This window comes from Rattus rattus, chromosome 2 (genome assembly GCF_011064425.1).
Source record: "Rattus rattus isolate New Zealand chromosome 2, Rrattus_CSIRO_v1, whole genome shotgun sequence".
Taxonomy (NCBI): domain Eukaryota; kingdom Metazoa; phylum Chordata; class Mammalia; order Rodentia; family Muridae; genus Rattus; species Rattus rattus.
In genome coordinates this window covers 104,352,302-104,371,634 of record NC_046155.1, presented here as the reverse complement: position 1 = coordinate 104,371,634, position 19,333 = coordinate 104,352,302, and positions in this window count along the sequence as shown.

Sequence of the window (19,333 nt, the reverse complement as noted above, 5' to 3'; positions counted from 1 at the left end):
GTAATGAGATCTGGTGCCCTCTTCTGGCCAGTCAGCATACGTGCAGGCAGAACACTATATATAATAGATAATATTTTTTAAAAGATTTATTCATTTATTATATATAAGTACACTGTAGCTGTCTTCAGACACACCAGAAGAGAGCATCAGATCTCTTTACAGATGGTTGTGAGTCACCATGTGGTTGCTGGGAATTGAACTCATGACCTCTGGAAGAGCAGTCGGTGCTCTTAACCACTGAGCCATCTCTCCAGCCCTATAATAGATAATTTATAAATAAATTATTCTTAAAAAAAAGAATACTTTAGTGCTAAAACCATCTTGGGTAAACTGGTCTCTGGTTTTGTAGACCAGCCATAAGTTCCTGTACAATGTGTCCCTGACCTCCAGGTTCTGAGAACTGCCTCCCAGCGCCCGGACTACAGCATGAAATGCTACACCCAGCTCTGCTTTCTTAAAAAAAAAAAAAAGCTTTAAAAAAAACCCCATTCACTTATTTTATGTATATGTGTACACTATAGCTGTCCTCAGACACACCAGAAGAGGGCATCAGATCCCATTACAGATGGTTGTGAGCCACCATGTGGTTGCTGGGAATTGAACTCAGGACCTCTAGAAGAGCAGTCAGTGCTCTTAACCTCTGAGACATCTCTCCAACTACCTGTTTACCTTTTTTTAAACTATGGAAGACTTCAGGAATTTGAGCTTCATCCTTGTGCATGAATCATGCTAATATTCCCCATATTGGCGGGGGTGGGGAGCGAGGACTGGGAGGAGAGGAGGAAGGAGAAATGTTGGTTGGGGTGTGATATATGAGAGAAGAATTAAAAGAAAAAAAAATGAAGAATTTGAGCCAGTAGGCTGGGGTCAGAAACAAGATGGAGAGACTCTTCTCATACAGATAAACAGCCTCCACAGGGAGGCCTCACCTCTCAGAGCTGGTGAACTACGTTTCTCTCAACAGAATAACCTCAAATGTTTTAAAATTCAACAACAAGAAAATGTTTCCTTTGTATTATTCAGTTTTGTACGTGCACTGCCAAAGCAAACACCTCTTATGATTTTGAGTAAAGTCTGTTTGGAGATAAAGTGCCTCATCCTGTGAGACACATAGGGTCGTTTTGACACTCATCTCCTTTTCCTAAATTTATTTTATTACCAAATTATATTTCTTCTGCCTTAAAAAAGTCTCTTTTTGTTTGTTTGTTTGTTTTGACACAGTCTATCTACATAACCCAGGCTGTCCTGGAACTTGCTTTGTAGAACAGCCTGGCCTTGAACTCACCCCCAGGCCACAGTCTATTTTCCACAGCCTGCTTTTCTCGTATGAAAGTGTGTATCAGATTGAAATGTAGTTCAACGATAAAATGCCACACACACACACACACACACACACACACACACACACACACACACACCACATATCAGATCATATTCCTGGTGAATTAATTATTTGAGTAGATAAATTAGAACCATCTGCAATGTGACAGATACAGTTCTAGCTGTTGAGGATATGTAAATAAATATTAAGAAATCCTTATTATCCTAGTGCTGACAAAGCAAGTAAGCAGTGTGGTGCTGTGATAAGTGCTATGGGGTGTGACTGGGGTGAGGGAGAGCTTGGTACAGGAGGAGTCTCCAAGACTCAAAGAAATGGAAATACAGTAACTGGGGGAAACTATTCCTGGCAGAGGGAACAGCAAGTGAAAAGACTTTGGGAGGAAATCGCAGCTGGGTAGAGCTGAGAGTCCAGGGAATGGAGTGAGCTGAAACTGAAGAGCTAATGGAGGGGACACTATCATAGGCCATAGTTGGGAAAATCCTTTAAAGCAGTGGTTCTCAACATTCCTTGTACTGCGACCCTTTAATACAGTTCTTTTTTTTTTTTTTTTTTTTTTTTTTTTTTTTTTTTTTTCCGGGGCTGGGGACCGAACCCAGGACCTTGCTTCCTAGGCAAGCGCTCTACCACTGAGCCAAATCCCCAACCCCTTTAATACAGTTCTTGCAGTGTTGCAGTGACCCCGACCATAAAAGTATCTTTGTTGCTAATTCATAACTGTAATTTTGCTGCAATTATTAATTGTAATGTAAATAGCTGATATGTAACCCCTGTGAAAATGTCGTTTGACTCTCAAAGGGGTCACAACTCACAGGTTGAGAACCACTGATTTAAAGGCTTTGACTGGAGAGGTAGTCCCTACCTACCCCACAAGCTTGGCTACGCTGCTTCTTTCTTTCTTTAATATACTCTAAACTATATTCCTATCCATATAATTTTTTTTTATTGACAGGGTCTCTTGTAACCCAGGCTGGCCTGGAATTTGTCGTAGAGCTGGAGTTAGTTTTGAACACCCGATCCTCCTGCTTCTATTTCCCAAGTCCTAGGATTATAAGAAATGTTTGGCAAGCGCTCGGCCACAGAATCTTAACCGAACCCTGTTTTGAGAGACAGTTTCAATATGTGGGTCTGGTTGGTCTTGAGAGTAGCCAGGACCACAAGCTTGTGCCAGGAGCTGTACCTTGTTTGTTGAATGCACTTAGTTGTAGTTCTTGGCTCCTTAGTCTCTTCTTTCTTCCTGAATGCAATGCTCTCCTGAGATCTTTTCTTTCTTTCTCTTCCTGTTGTTGTTTTTTCTTTTCTTTTTTTCGGAGCTGGGGACTGAACCCAGGGCCTTGCGCTTGCTAGGCAAGCACTCTACCACTGAGCTAAATCCCCAACCCCTGTTGTTGTTGTTTTAAAGACAAGGTTTCTCTCTGTAGCCTGGAACTCATTCTGTAGACAGGCCTGGTCTTGAACTCACAGCCTGCCTCTGCATCCCGAGTACTGAGATTAAAGGTATGCATCTTTGCCTGGCTCTCTCCTTCCTTCCTTCCTTCCTTCCTTCCTATCTTTCTTTCCATCCATCTGTCTTTTAAGACAGTCTCGCTGTGTAGCTTAGAACTTGCTATGCAGATCAGACTATCTTACGGTGCTCTGTGTCCACCCACTGAGTACTGGGATTAAAGATGTGTGTCATGGTTCCTGGCTCTTACAGATCTTTCTCCTGAGTTTTGAAGCCCTTTGCAACATTTGGGTCCCTCTGCCCAGCAGATCTTCTCTCAGCAGTTTTGAATTTAGCCCCTCATCCTACATCTATATGACTAGGGTTTTGTAAGAAAACAAACCACACTGCATGTTTTAAAAGAGATGACGTTTATTTACTTATAAAGATTTTATTTTTAATTATGTGTATGAATGTTTGTCTTGTGTGTGGGTAGGTGTACTATATATGGATACCTGAGAAGGCTAGAAGAGGGTGTTGGAGTCTCTGGAGCTAGAATCTCATGCAATCTTGAGCGATCTGTCTTAGGTGCTGGGGGCAGACAGTCGGTCTTCCAAGAGAACTGCACACATTTGAAACTGCTGAGTGATCTCTCCAGCCCCAAGATGGAGTTTAGTACAAGGAGTTCTCATTGTGCGGGTGATGAGAAAGGCTGGGGTTGAGCTGGGCCCGGTGGTCAGGCTCCCAGATACTCAGGAAGCTGAGGGGGCCCGGGAGTCTCAAGTATAGTGTGAGTTCCAGGCCAAGCTGGGGCAATTTAGAGAGAAACAGCAAAAAAAGAAGGCTGGGGGGCATAGCTTCGTGTCAGAGCTTACCTAGTCTTAAACATCTTTAGCACCACAAAAGAAAAAGAAAAGAAAGAAAAGAAGGGAAAGGAAGGGCTGAGGTTCCACCAGGAAGAGGCCATCCGGAGACTAACAAATGAAGGAGTTGGTAACACTTGCAAGGAGTTGGAGGCTTTGTTCTGTGACCCAGTATTTCCAACAATAGTTGCCATGTTCTAGAGGCTAAGCAAACATCCATTGAACAGATGAAATTCGTTCGGCAATTAGTTCCACGGCCTACATTGTGTGGACTGTGCCAATCACAGCACAAGGCTGGCACTGTGTCAGCTCCCTAGGACTGTCACAACCTGGCGGCTTAAGACAACTTATTCCCTCACAGTTCTGAGGCCCAGGTATAAAATAGAGAAGATCTTATCATAGCTACATTCCCCCAAGAGCCTCAAGGAAGGCGACTTCCTTGTAGGGCAGAGCCTATCTCTCCCTCTTTCTTCACTTGACCCTCTGTGTGATGTGTGTATGTTGTGAGTTTGCTTTTGCCACTGTTGTTTTGTTCTGGGGACAGGGTCTCAGGTAGGGAAGGCTGGCAAGATGATTTTGGATTTCTGGTCCTCCTGCCTCTACCTCCTCCGTGTTGGGATTCCACTGGGTCTGTGACCTAAGGTTTTGCGAATACTGTGCAAGCACTTGACCAACAGAGAGAGAGAGAGAGAGAGAGAGAGAGAGAGAGAGAGAGAGAGAGAGAGAGAGAGAGAGAGAGAGAGAGAGAGCTATGATTTGAAGGGAAAAGAGGAGAAAGCCAGCACCAGGGGCCAGAAGCAGGTATAAAGTACTCCAGGGATGCTGGGATTGACAAGCTCTTGGCTTCTATGTAAAGGGATCTGAGACTCAATGGACTCTGTGTGTAGTGAGCTGAGAAGGACAGAGGTTTGGAACTGGGGTCAAAGGGCCAGCAGGTATCAGGTTTAGTTGGTAGCCCTATGCTTCTGGGTGGTTAGAAGACACAGTCTCTTGTTCTCTGGCCAGACTTCCTAGATGGGATCATTGTAGCTACTTTTCTCATGATACTGGAACACAGCTGGGACCAAGCCTGAAGCATGGAGCCGAGAGCGCAGAAAGGACAAACTGGGAACTCTGTCAGTGACCTCTGCTGAGTCAAGGTGATAGACAGGGAAGTAGTTAGAACCTTATCAGCACCTGTGAAGCAAGAGCTCCCATATGCCACTCTGAATGTACAGTGGCCTTCAAGCACTGGTTCCTAGGTACCTAGCGCAGAGGGTCCTAACAGAGTGGGCTTTTCAGGTCCCTCAGAAGCCTGGTCACAGCATTTCATCCAGGGTTGCTGGCCTTTAGTGGTTTTGAGCACAGGTCTGTCACTAGATGGCCTGACTGTCACTGAAGGAGGCTTGAGTGAAGCCCCCTTACTTTTGTGGAGCTGGAGCAAGGGGTTGTGGTTATCGTGGGTTTCCAGTAGGAGGTCCTGGCCGTTGGGGGTCATGTCCTAGGGAGCTCTGGTCGCTGAGTTCCTGGACATCAGGGGTGGGGCTGGTGTACTGATCCCAGGGAGGATGACTAGAAGAAGCAATGGTGACCAAAGACCTGGAACAAAGTCTCTGATCACCAAAGCCTGCGTCAGGAGTGAGAAGTCACTTCTTTTAATCCTGAACAGAAAAGAGAGAAGGCTTTTCTCGTGGGCCTGTTTACTGGCACGGACAGCAAGGCTCACAATAACCAGCAGGTGGCACTGTGGCTTCACAACAAAGCCTGAACCAGAAGTGGCCACAGGAGGACTGTCTCTAGTGTGAGGAGGGTCAGCTCAGAAAAGACTCAGGTGCAGGCTGTGCCAACTGTTGGCGCAGTGGGATCAGGGAGACGGAATCGGATGAATCCTAACCTGACTCTCTGAGGAGATGGCCCCAGGAGGAACTCCTATGGGTAGAGGATCCTAAGTGTGGCTTAGGCTGCCCAGGTGTTTTCTGTATCCCAGGAGCGTTGGCAGCTCAGAGGTCAGGACAAACTTCTCTGCAAGTGTTGCCTAACCACCTTCCAGGATTCAATCCGTTGTTCCTGTCAAGTCACACGCCCCAAACAAGCCAGGATCCTCCAGGATGTCTGTGCCAGACCTTGTATAACCCATACAGAATTAGTCTATGTCCCAGCTCCACCAGAACCTGTCAAAGCCTGGGTCTGGCTCACAAGAGACTTGTCACATCTCATGCCAGGGCCTTGTGGTATTCCTGACGTAGCCAGACAGCTGGATTCTCATGTACGGGGCAGTCCAGCACCTGTCTCGGCCTACGGGCATGCCCCAGAGCCTTGTTGCTATCCACACTTGGCCCTGAGTTGTGACAGTGCCTACCTACTCTGTGGCAATTGGGATGTGTCAGGACATTGAGATGTGACAGTATGGAGCATGGCAAGATGTCCTATAATGTGGCTAGATTTGAGAAATGACGTGCCCGGAGCTGTGGCTCCCTACCTCCCCGCTTACAGATTATTTTGTGTATAAGTGTTTTGCCTCCATGTATCCACATCATGTATGAGCCTGGTACCTACAGAGGCCAGAAGAAGGTATTGGATCCCCTGGAACTGAAGTTATAGATGGTTAGGAACCACCATGTGGGTGCTGGGTCCCAGGTCCTCTGAAAAAGAAACAAGTACTTTTAGCCACCAACCTGTCTCTGTAGCTAGCCCTGTAGCTGTGGTTTTAGCTGTGGAACAGTACGATATGTAACTTCCCATTGGCCTCTCTCTCTGGCGGTTGTCATAGAGCATTACTGAGGGTCATTCATGAGAGGTACTATGACAAGCCCGTTGGAGACATAGTGTGTGAACAGTGCTTCTGACACTTCTGATGGCAGACTACTTCCATTTTTTTTTTAAAACAAAATGTCCATACGGGCTGAGACACAGCCTTGAAGTTAAAAGCTCATATGGTTCTTTCGGAGGGCCTGAATTCAGTTTCCAGCACCCACGTCAGGAGGCTCAAAATGGCCTGTAACTCCAGTTCCAGGAAATCTGATTCCTTCTTCTGGCCTCTGTGGTCACAGCATGCACAGACATATAGGCCCATACCCATAATATAAAATAGGTGAGTCTCTCTAAAGACATTAAAAGTCAATCTTTAAAGATTTTCTATATTGAATCCATTGCAGACTGACATCTTTATAAAATGCAGAAAAAGAGCTAGAAAAATAAAATAAAAGGCATTATATATATATATATATACAGACATATGTCTTTGAAGATAAACTTTTTATTTTTATAAACTTTCTATTATTTATTTTAAACATCCTCTTTAATTTTATGTATTTGAGTGTTTTGCCTTCGCGTGTGTCTGTGCACAATATGTGTGCCTGGTGTGCTCCAGGAGGGCAGAAGAGGCATTGATGCCCCTAGAACAGGAATTAAGGTAATTGTGAGCCACCATGTGCTCACTGGGAATTGAACTCTGGTCTTCTGGAAGAGCAGCCAGTGCTCGTAACCACTGGGCCGTCTCTCCAGTCTCAGATTTTATGTTTGAACAGAGATTTGCAGGGATTTTCAGAGTGGAGATGGCTGTGCACCTTTCCCCCGGCTCCTCCACTGTGAAATCTTCTCTGTCACACACTTGTCAAGGATGACAAATTACCCAGGGTATAGCTGCAGGCTGGCCTCAGACGTCAGCAGTTCTCCCACCACCACCTCTTCCTCCTTTGGGATCTGACTGGGGTTCCTACAATTCATTTAGAGAAATTATGATTATGAGACTCGAGTGATATCATCCTATTACTCTTTTTTCTTTGAGAGAGAGACTTGTGTGGTCCAGTTTGCCCTCAAATTCAGAATGAAGCCACCTTGAACTTTTTCTTTCAGAGTCTCATGTACCCTGGGTTGGAGTACGTGTTGCAGGGCTGGGTGTTGGGACCATATGCATGTGCTACCCTGCTCAGTTTTATGTGTTGCTGGGAATCAAACCCAGGGCTCTGTGCATGCTAGGGATGCATTTTACCAACTGAGCTGCATCCCCTAAGCTCTGACCTGGAAATTCTGGTCCACCTTTCTCCACATCCTGAGTGCTGGGCTTATAGGTATGTGCCACCAGATCCAATTTCCAAGGCACTGAGAACCCATTAGTTAATGACACAAGTCGAGCAACCAGAGGAGCTGCATCCCAAGATCCTGTTTTCCATTCCATTTGAGACAGAGTCTTGCTATGCAGTTCTGGCCTGGTACTCACCATGTAGTGAGTAAGGCTGATCTTGAACTCAAAGCAATCCTCTGCCTCAGCCTCCCAAGTGCTGGAAATATCTGGCTCCAGATACTATTATTCTATCAAATTGTTATACAAATTTGTTAGTATTTACCCTCAGTCTCCGAACCTCTTTCTTCCTTCCTTATCTATCTATCTATCTATCTATCTATCTATCTATCTATCTATCTATCTATCTATCTATCATATATATGAGACAGGGTCTCTTTGTTATGTAGCTCTCGCTGTTCTGGAACTCACGAGGTAGATAAGGCAGGCTTTGAACTCACAGAGACCCACCTTTCTCTGCCTCTCAATCCCTGTCTGCTGGGATTAAAGTTGCGTGCTACCACACTTGGCTACCAACCTCTGAACTTATTATGTCGGTAGCAAACATAAGGCCTAGCAGTGATGCCTAGGCCAGACTTGGAGTAATGGTGGTATAAAGACTAGTTTGCTAATGGTGGCATGGCACTGGGGTGAGAGGGTGGAAATCAACTAAAGCATGAAGGTACAGAAACTGGGAAAGATGGTGGCCATGTGAATGAGTCCTCACCACACTCTACAGAAAGATGACAATTCAAGTCCCATACAACTCCCAGGAACTCTATGATCCTGATGCTCTAAGTTGTACCGAGGCCTTGTAAATGTTCACAACAGTTTCTAGGTCCTGATGACTGTTTATGAACTCACTGAGTTGTAAAGGTGAATGGGTGGGGAACTTGAAAAGACAAACTGTTTAAGGTATAAGAGATTCCAGGTTTTGATCCAGGGACGCGTCAGTCCAAGAACTCTGGTGAGTCAATGTCACCTTTTAGGGACTTAGGCTGAGGGCGTGGTGGCATAAAACCAGGAAGTATGAAGTTTCAGGAGAGCAAACATCCCCCAAGGACCTACCCAAAAGGAGTAGATCAAGGTGGTATGTTCATGCCTTGGCTTTTATTTTGCCCTTTTTGTCATCTGGACATTGGGGAAGTAGACACTTCAAGCCTCAGTCTCCCCATCTGTGTGGCGGTATGGTGGTGGCTGTGGTGGCAGTGGCGGCGGCGGCGGCGGCAGTGGCTGGAGAAATGGCTCAGTGGTTTAGAGCACTTGATGCTCTTGCAGAGAACTTGGTTGAGTTCCTAGCACCCACACAGCAGCTTACAAGCACCTGTAAATTCAGTTCCGGGGGAGCCAATGCCCCTTCTGAGTCCTGGAGGTCTACATGTTATACATACACACACAGGTAAAACAATCAGACACATAAAATAATAATTCTTTAAATATTTTTAAAAAATGAAAATAGCTTCTTTTCTCATACAATACATCCCAACTACATCCTCCTCTCCATTTACTCTTCTTAGCTCCTCCTCCGACATGTGCACTTTCTCCCAGATCCACTCCCTCTTTGTTTCCTTTTTAAGGAAAGAGCAGGCCTCCAAAAGACAACAGCGAAGCAGGACAAAGCAAGACACAGTAAGATAATGTGAAAGCTCTAGTATCCAGGCTTGACGAGGCAGCCAAAAAGGAGGGGGGAAGTCCTAGAGACAAGCAGAAGAGTCAGAGATACACCAGCTCCCACTGTTAGGATTCTGGAGAGATGGCTCAGCCATTAAAGGCTAGGCTCACAAACCAAAATACCACCCGTATTCATTCATTCATTCATTCATTCATTCATTCATTCATTCACTTCACATCCCGATCACAGACCCACTCTCCTCCCAGTCCCACCTCAAACAGCCCCCTCCCCCTTTCCTTCTCCTCTGAGAAGGGGGAGGTACCCCTTGGTTATCAACCCACCCTGGTACCTCAAGTTACTGCAGGACTAGACACATCCGTTCCCCACCGAGGTCAGACAAGGCAGCCCAGTTAGGGGAATGGGATTCACAGGCAAGCCACAGATTCAGGGACAGCCCCTGCTCCAGTTGTTGGGGGAGCCACATGAAGACCAAACTGCATGTCTTGTATGGGGGAGCCTAGGTTCAGTTCATGTTCTTTGGTTAGTGGTTTAGTCTTTGGGAGCCCCCAAAGCTTCAAGTTAGTCGACTCTGTTGGTCTTATAGAGTCCCTATCCTTTCTGGATCCCTCAATCCTTCCCCCAATTCTTCAACAATACATTTTTTAAAAATTAGATTTACTCATTTTCTAATTTTATGTGTGAGTCTTTTGCATGCATGTGTGTCTGCATCATGTATGTACTTGGTGCTTGTGGAGATCAGAGAGCCTATTACATCCTCTGGAACTGGTCACACATGTGAACCACCATGTGGGGCTGGAAATCAAATCCTGGTCCTTTAAAAGTACAATGAATGGGGTTGGGGATTTAGCTCAGTGGTAGAGCGCTTGCCTAGCAACCGCAAGGTCCTGGGTTCGGTCCCCAGCTCCGGGGGAAAAAAAAAAAAAGTACAATGAATGCTCTTAACTGCTGGACCATGTTTCCAGCCTAATATGTGTGTGTGTGTAATATTGAATTCAATATATTGAATATATAGGATATATTAAAGAATTCTATATGAATGTATATGCATATATAATTATAAAGATATACTTATATATATTGTAAAGAATTAACTGCAAGAAAGATTCTGAAAGAGAAATGGGACTTAGACAGAAATGTTTCCTGGTGTTTATCTTGGAGGCCAGCTACTCTTTCCTGTTCATGGCTGCCTAAGAAGTAACCAGTCTTCTGTCTTTCTTTTCCCTGCCCTGCCCCCTGTCCCTGGACAGGGTCTCATGTAGCCCAGGTTAACCTCTGACTAAAGATAGCCGAGGCACGCCCTGAAGGCCTGCTCTTCCTGCATCCATGTAACCAGTGCTGGGATTGAAGGGATGGCCACCACAGAGCCAGTTTCTCATCTTTCCATCAAGGCTCACTGGGCTTTTGAAGCTGGAATCAAGTTTCTGGAAGGATCTAGCCTGGCCCAGGTCTCAGCCTAGTCCAGATTCTGTTAGTGTGAGAGTGGATGGAGTCCTGAGTGACCGTGAGTATGTCTACAGCCATGTCAAGGGTCCCAGTGCTTCAGACCCAGAGGAATGGCAAAGCCTTCCGTGGTCCATGTGCAGAAAATGTTGGTGGATGCTTCCCTCTCTCAGGGTGATTTTACAACCAGAGACTGATGACTATAAATACCCCATACCAAGGTCAGCTAAACCTGTGTCCCAGATTCAACGATATAAAATGCTCATGCCATCAAAGTGCATGGTCCACCTGACTTCAGCCTTTCTGTATGTGTGTCTGTGTGTCTGTCCTCTCTTCATTCCTTCACTGTCTGATGCATATGGATTTAATATGCAGCATAAGTTTGTTGCCGTTGCTCAGTGGCGGAGTGCTTGCCTAGCACGTGCAAGACTCTGGCTTCTATTCTCAGCTGAAAAAGAGAGAGGTGCATAAATTAATAAAGTGAGAAAGAAAGAAAGGAAAGAAGGAAGGAACCAACCTACCATAAATCAGGATGACTAGGAAACAATATATCCTGTATACACTGGTCATCAAAGAAAAAAAGAACCTTTGATCTTGTACTATGCACCAAGGATTTCCCATATCGATAAAGGTGGTGGTGGTGGGAGAGAGAGAGAGAGAGAGAGAGAGAGAGAGAGAGAGAGAGAGAGAGAGAGAGAGAGAGAAACAGCCAGAGATAGATGGATGATAGATAGATAGATAGATAGATAGATAGATAGATAGATAGATAGATAGAGAACATACACCAAACAAAATCCCCAAACAAATAAATAAAACAAAGCCAGGAACATAAAATATCTACTGACTCTGTAATGGCAAAATGTTTCCAAACTCTATCTCACAAAGAAAAATGTACAAACCAAAACCAAAAGAAACCCCAACCCCAAGTTGTGTGTGGTGGTACATATTTTTAATCCCAGCACTTGGGAGGCAGAGGCAGAGGCAGAGGCAGAGGCAGAGGCAGAGGCAGAGGCAGAGGCAGAGGCAGAGGCAGAGGCAGAGGCAGAGGCAGAGGCAGAGGCAGAGGCAGAGGCAGAGACAGGTGGATCTCTGTGAGTTCAAAGCTAGCCTGGTCTACATAGTGAGTTCTAGGATAGCCAAGAACACACAGAGAAATGCTGTCTTGAAAAACAAAATAAAACAAACAAGCCCCCCAAAACTGACTTTAAAAGATTCTACCAAAATACTCATAGTCAAGCCACGCACAGAAAGTCAGACGGCTCACGGCTCACGAGCAGCAAGTCAGGAACGTGATCTTAGCTGATAATTAATGCCAGAGAGAGGCCAGCCAGGGCCAAGAAGGCAGAAAGGTTTTATGGGGAGATGGCATGTGGCCTAATTCTCAAACACACGGACTTCAAGAGTGCCCCTTTGGGGACATTCCTTACTCACTCTCCTCTCCCCCTGGTCTTCTAGGACTTAGTGGGGTTTCTGAGGCCCAAAGCTGACTCCTTCCTTAGTTTCTCTGCACCTTATCCATCCATAATGGAGACAACTGCACTCCTGGCAGTCAGCCACCACGAGCAGAGCCGGGTCAGGGAGCTGGTGAAGGAACCTGACTTAGCCCAGCCAGGTCTCCATTCATTTCCTTCATTTCCCCAGCTACCTTCCAGCCTAGAGTCATTCCCAGTCTCTCTGCTCTCTGTCTCTCTGTCTCTGTCTCTCTCTCCGTTTACTAAACCCTAGAATTTTCTGACGTAAAACTGCCTGCCTACCCTTGCTTCTCTATTCCTAACTGGTTCACTCCCCACCCTCACCCCACTTAAATAACTCAGGAAGAAATGTGAGCAAAACTTTCTTCCATTCTTCGGAACATAGCTCATAGTGGCATTTCATTTTAAGGTCTTAAAAAATACTGCTTTTAATAAATACCTTAAAGTTAAACAAGAGCTGCATGTTCGTTAACATAAGAACAGATAGCATTTTCTGAAGGGTTTTTGTCCTTTTTCCAAGCAGGAGAAAAGAGAAAATAGAAATGATTCATCAATTTACTTCTGCAGATCTCAGCGCCCTGCTGAGGTAAGGGGACCCTGGCCTGGCACTGGCCTTCTGGTGACCCTCTGCCGAGTTCCAGTAGATGTGGGCATCTCAGTGGGAGGCCCAGTGGAGAGGCCTCCTGCCACCTGACTGCCTCCAGACTGAGCTGTCACGATTCACACCTGAGGCTCTGCCTGCTCTGGCCTCCCACTCAGCTTCCTTTCTGGTCTGAGGTTCGTGACTCACCCTGAGCTGTGCGCAGCCATGCGCGGAGGCCATTCTTAAGCTTTCTCCCGCCACCCACGCACGATGGATGACACCCATATGCACACACATCTCAAAGGCTAAACCCAATTTTATCTAAACCCGGGAAGAATTTCTGCAGGAACCAAAGCCAATGGTAAAAATAACGATACCATCTCAACTAGATACAATAATCTGAACCTGGCAAGACCGTGGCTGAGTTCGCAATCTGCCCACTCCTGCTTCCGCTGGCTACGCATGAAACGCAACCCCAGAGAAACACTTCCTGAGTACAGGCTGTGGTATTGTCCCCCAGATTAGGAAGGATGAAATTGCTACCCAAAAAACTTTAATAGTAGGACCCACTAAGCTTCACGGTGTGTGTATCTCTCTGTGTGTTTTAAAGTATTTTTATTATATTCATTTGTGGGTGGTTTCAAGCATATGTACATGGATGGGGGTACAGGGAATATATGTGTGTATGTGTCATGGTGTAGAGGTCAGAGGACAACTTCTAGTACTTAGTCCTGTGTGTGTGGGTTCTGGAGGTGGAACTCGAGCCCTCAAGTTAATCAATCACTGAGCCATCTTACCAGTCCTATATGTTTTGTTTGAGGTCTTTATTTTGTATCCTGGGCGTGCTTGGAACTCACTATGTAGACCAGGTTGGTCCTGAATTTGTGAGGACACTCCTGCTTCATCCACATGAATGCTGGAGATAAGGGCCTTTGCCACCACACCCAGCTGGTGCATATTCTTAACTACAGCGAACCTGCTACATTGTATGCTTGTTTACCTACTTTTCCACCACATTTTAAGAAACTGACCACTATGTCCCTGAGGGTCCAGCCCAGCAGTGGATTTTGATCAACAGATACACGAGTGCATGATTGACAAACCGTTTGCCTAGGAATCCTGTGTGCCCCTTGCTCTCACTCCTTTATTGCAGGCCTCTGTGTGGGTCCCTGGCGTGCCCAGCCTCCAGCAACTTGCAGCTATATTTCTTAAACCCAGCCTGCCTTCTGTTCAGCCTGGATAGCTGAAATCTCTCATGCCAGTCCTGACATTTTGGGTCTTATTTTCTGGGCCTCTTTAATTGGCTTGTTTTGTCTTTTTGCATGGCCGTTTCGAGATGTTCCCAAGAACCCGATTTATCTAGTTGTGATGCTGCATGTGTATGATCCCAGCACTAGGCACCTGAGAGAGGGACAGGGTGAGTGTGAAGCCTTCCTGAGCTACACAGTGAGACGGTGTGGAAACTCAAGACTACAGCAAACAAGTGAACCCACAGGAATTTTATTACAGTGCTAGTTTTCTTTAAGTTCTCCCAGAATCTCCCAGAAGGAGTGGCCAGATGCACATCACTGACAGATGTGTGCCTTCACCCATTATCCAGAGTACAATGCACAGGTCTGCTGCATTCAGAGGCAGCCCATGTGTGCATATTCCACGTGTATGTGTGTTTTGCCTGCCTTTTATGTCTGGGTGCCACATGTGTGCACTGCTCTTAGAGACTGCAAAAGGGTATCCGATCCCTTGGAACTGGAGTTACACACTTGTGAACTGCCATGTGTGTGCTGGGAATCAAACCCGGGTCCTCTGGAAGAGCAGGTAGCACTGTGAATGCTGAGCCATCTCTCCAGCCCCTTCCATCGACAACCATGCTTCCATTGATAACCACACCTTCCATTGATAACCACACCTTCCATTGATAACCACGCCTTCATTGATTACCATGCTTTCATGGGCTGGGGTAGAGGCTCACTGAGTAAAGTACTTGCTGTACAAACATGAAGACCTGAGTTTGGATCCTTGGCATCCAAGTTAAGGCTGGGGGCAGTGATGTGCAGGACTGGGCAGTGGGATGTGTAGGAGGGGCGTAAACACACCGAGAACAAAAATCCACATAGTCTAAAACCTGTGTCTTCCATGGGGAGGTAAGTTCAATTTCATCCACTGTCTGTTCTCCAAACCTAACCTGGATCTGTGTACAGTACCACTCAGTAAATTCATTCTGTATGAATGAATGAATGAATGAATGAATGAATGAATGAAATGAGTGGCTCTCCTGTTGAACCTTTGGTTAACAAGGGGTGGTTTTGTTTCTCTGACCTGAGTCCTCAACCTGGAGGCTCTATTTACTAATATGTATGAAAGGAAAAAAAAAAAAAAAAAGGCTTTGGGGAAGCTGGTGACCAAAATAATAGTTAATGTTTAAAAGAGCTCCTTGGTGGGAGTCTTCTGTTCAGTTAAGAGCAGGAAGGCCAAGCATGGACTAAAATGATGGCTCAGGCTTGGGGTGAGAATGGGATGTCCACACAGGTGGTGTTGTGTTTTTTTTTTTTTGTTTTTTTTGTTTTTGGTTTGTTTGTTTTTCTATCTGGCTCTAATCGCTCTGGTAAATCGCACTTACTTCCAATCCTGTGTTATAGCCTCAGAGGATTTGGGGTCAAAGTGGAGGCTGGTGTGTTTATCTGTGACTAATCTGGGAGGATTAGTGTCACAGGATTAGATGCATTCCGGAGAGTCATTGCTAATCCCTGTTAACACAGGCTGGCTGGGCGGGGGTAGCTGGTGCTGGCCCTCTGGGAAGCAATCTCTGGGTTTATACCAATTAGGTCAGTAGAGTCTATACCTCTAGGGGCCTGGACACAGCTGTGTCTTATGTTTGTACCAAGGGTCTGGGGACAATTTAGGAGTCAGAATCTTGGAGATGAAGTAACTTCCTGTGGGATCAGAGGGAAGTGGAAAACAGTTAGTTGGGTGGTCTGAAGGGACTGTCTAGCTCATCACACTTGCTGGACCTTAATTAAAAATCTTCAGCCACAAAGTCCCATGTGATAGGTGTCACGGGGGTGAAGATGGGTCAAAACTGTTGAAAGTTTTAACACTTAACATTGATAATTGGCTTTATGTTATCTTAAAACTGTCGATCATAAAATAAGTCAATAAAGTCATCAAGCAAGGCCAATAAAGTTCCAACAATGCTTTTCTACAAAAAACTAAGTTCATTAAAAAGGTGTCTTCGTTTTATTTGGGTGTTTCTGCTTTGATTATGTCACATGCTTCTTCTCATGGATCCAGTGAAGAAATTCTTGCTGATGTTGCATCTGGGTCTCTGTCAATGGAGATCTGGGGGGAAACCGGAGAGGCCCTGGCTGTGAGGGAAACTGAGGGAGAAAACTGGTCATTGAGGGGACTGTGTAAAGTCACATAAGGCTTGAGGCAGCTCCCTGGGAGGTCCCTAGTCCTTGAGGAGACTGAGGTCTGGGTGATCACGCTAAAAGTGGGCACCGGGCTAATGAGGATTCTGGACAAGATGCTCTGCTCTTTGAGGACTTAGAACAGGCCTCTGATTACTGAGGGTCTGAGGTAGAGGCCTTTTTCTAATGGCATTATCATCAAAGTCCGAGTGAGCACCCTATGATCCCTCTCCCAGTCACTGTAGATCATCTCAGAATATATTCTACTGAGTTACATCCCCAGGATTGTCTGAAATTCCTGAGTGTAGCCAGTGGTCCTGAGTGTCCGTCTCTGTGCTGAAAGTCCTGAGGACAATTCTTGGGGCATTGAGTTAAGGTCACTAGCCAAAGGAGAAGCTAGGCGTGGGAACTTTGCCTCTTAGAAGGTTGAAGAAAGGCCCCAGCCATGCCATCAGTACAAATGTTAAATGCTAAACAAACGTCATTATTTTTTAAAATTCCCTTTACATCTACATCATCAGGAACCACTTATCTTTCTTTCTGAACAGTATGAAGACTGGTGAGACATGATTCAGGGTCTTTGATTAATGGGAAATCTAAGTAATGAAACTTCCATTAATTTTGAGCTCCCTTTGGTGTGTGGGGACATCCTGGTACAGAGTCCAATAGTTGGAGTTTAAGGGCAGGATGAAACTAGTGATTCTAAATCCACCCTAGTTCCTTCTCCAGCCTGACCTGCAGGCATTCCAATGACCAGCAGATGGCACTGTAGTGCCACATTTGGAATGACATCAGGCTAAGGTCCCAAAGTGGGGCCCAGGTATAAGCAGGTGAGGTGTGTGTGTGTGTGTGTGTGGGGAGAGAGAGAGAGAGAGAGAGAGAGAGAGAGAGAGAGAGAGAGAGAGAGAGAGAGAGAGAGAGAGAGAGAGAGAGAAATTAACTGTCCCTCACACCAGACTCCCTGGAGCAGGAAGGAATCAGGTTTGATGGCAAATCCCCAAGCTCAGGCTACCCAGAGGCCAAGGCCTGCCATGACCAACAACTTAGTTGCAAAGGCAGTGTGACTTTTTTGTTTGGTTCATTTGTACCTTTAGTTGTTCATCAAATCATGTATCATTTGAATTATGATAGAATCTGTGATGGGCCCTAATGATCCAAGGGTGGGTTGTCCTAGGGCAGTCACCACTGTTTAGGAGCTCACAGTCATGGGAGTATCATTTTAATATAAACAATATAATTATGATAAACATGTTAAGAGCTGTAGTTTAAGGAGGTACACGCCGGTGTGGGGCCCAGGAAAGGATTTGGTTTGAGGAGGATGTGAACTCAGAATCCTCCGAAATGACACCTAAGTGGCTCCTTCCAGTATGAGCAGGGTCCTTTAGTGAGGCAAGGATGAGGGGGCAGTGTGGGGCCATGGGGACCTGACAAAGAGGCCTTGGGTATGGCGTGTGAAAGAGTCTGGGGCATGGGTAGATTTCCTCAAAGTCCAAATGTCCCGTGCATAAGGCTAGGGTGAGGGAGACTGGGGGCGGGGGAATGGTAAGGAGGAAGAAAGATAGGATGAGGAAGTTACTGAGACCATTGCATTCCACAAGCTGGGCTTTGCTTCCTGTCCTTAGCAGGTAAAGATCTGCAGGGAGGCCATTAATATAGTCAGGTTTCTGTTTTGTTACTTTGGAGGCCAAGCTGTGAAGCAGGTACAAGGAAAGACAGACGTCATAGGCAGTCCTGATGTGTGTGTGTGTGTGTGTGATAGAGAGAGAGAGAGAGAGAGAGAGAGAGAGAGAGAGAGTGTGTGTGTGTGTGTGTGTGTGTGTGTGTGTGTGTGTGTAGGAGGGTGTGTGTGATGTGTGTGTGTGTGTGTGCACATGTACACGTGTAATGTGTGTGTGTGTGTGTGGTGTGTGTGTGATGTGTGTGTGTGGTGTGTGTGTGTGTGTGGTGTGGTGTGGGTGTATGTGGTGTGTGTGGTGGGTGTGTGTGTGTGTGTGTGGTGTGATGTGTGTGTGTGTGTGTGGTGTGATGTGTGTGTGTGTGTGTGTGTGTGTGTGTGTGTGTGTGTGTGTGTGTGTGTGTGTGTGTGTGTGTGTGTGTGTGTGTGTGTGTGTGTGTGTTTGGGGGTCTGAGATAGCCAAGGATGGCCCTGTTCTTCCGATCTTTCTGTTTCCTCTTTCCCAGTGCCAGGATCACAGGTGTGCGGCATCACATACTGAGTTTATGTATGTATGTGTGTGTGTGTGTGTGTGTGTGTGTGTGTGTGTGTGTGTGTGTGATGTGTGTATGTGATGTGTGTGTGTGTGGTGTGTGTGTGTGTGTGTGTGTGTGTGTGTGTGTGGTGTGGTGTGTGTGTGTGTGTGTGTGTGTGTGTGTGTGTGTGTGTGTGTGTGTGTGTGTGTGTGTGTGTGTGGTGTGTGTGTGTGTGTGTGTGTGTGTGGTGTGATGTGTGTGTGTGTGTGGTGTGTCTGTGTGTGGTGTGATATGTGTGTGTGTGTGTGGTGTGATGTGTGTGTGTGTGTGTGTGTGTGTGTGTGTGTGTGTGTGTGTGTGGTGTGTGTGGTGTGTGTGTGTGTGTGTGTGTGTGTGTGTGTGTGGTGTGATGTGTGTGTGTGTGTGTGTGGTGTGTGTGATGTGTGTGTGTGTGCATGTGTGTGTTTGAGGGTCACAGATAGCCAAGGATGGCCCTGTTCTTCCGATCTTTCTGTTTCCTCTTTCCCAGTGCCAGGATCACAGGTGTGCGGCATCACATACTGAGTTTATGTATGTGTGTGTGTGTGTGTGTGTGTGTGTGTGTGTGTGTGTGTGTGTGTGTGTGTGGTGTGTGTGTGTGTGGTGTGTGTGTGTGTGTGTGTGTGTGTGTGTGTGTGTGTGTGTGTGTGTGGTGTGTGTGTGTGTGTGTGTGTGTGTGTGTGTGTGATGTGTGTGTGTGGTGTGATGTGTGTGTGTGTGTGTGGTTTGTGGGTTGTGTGGTGTGTGTGTGTGGTGTGGTGTGTGTGTGTGGGTGTGTGTGTGTGTGTGTGTGTGGTGTGTGTGGTGTGTGTGTGTGTGTGTGTGTGTGTGTGTGTGTGTGTGTGTGTGTGTGTGTGTGTGGTGTGATGTGTGTGTGTGTGTGTGTGTGTGTGTGTGGTGTGTGT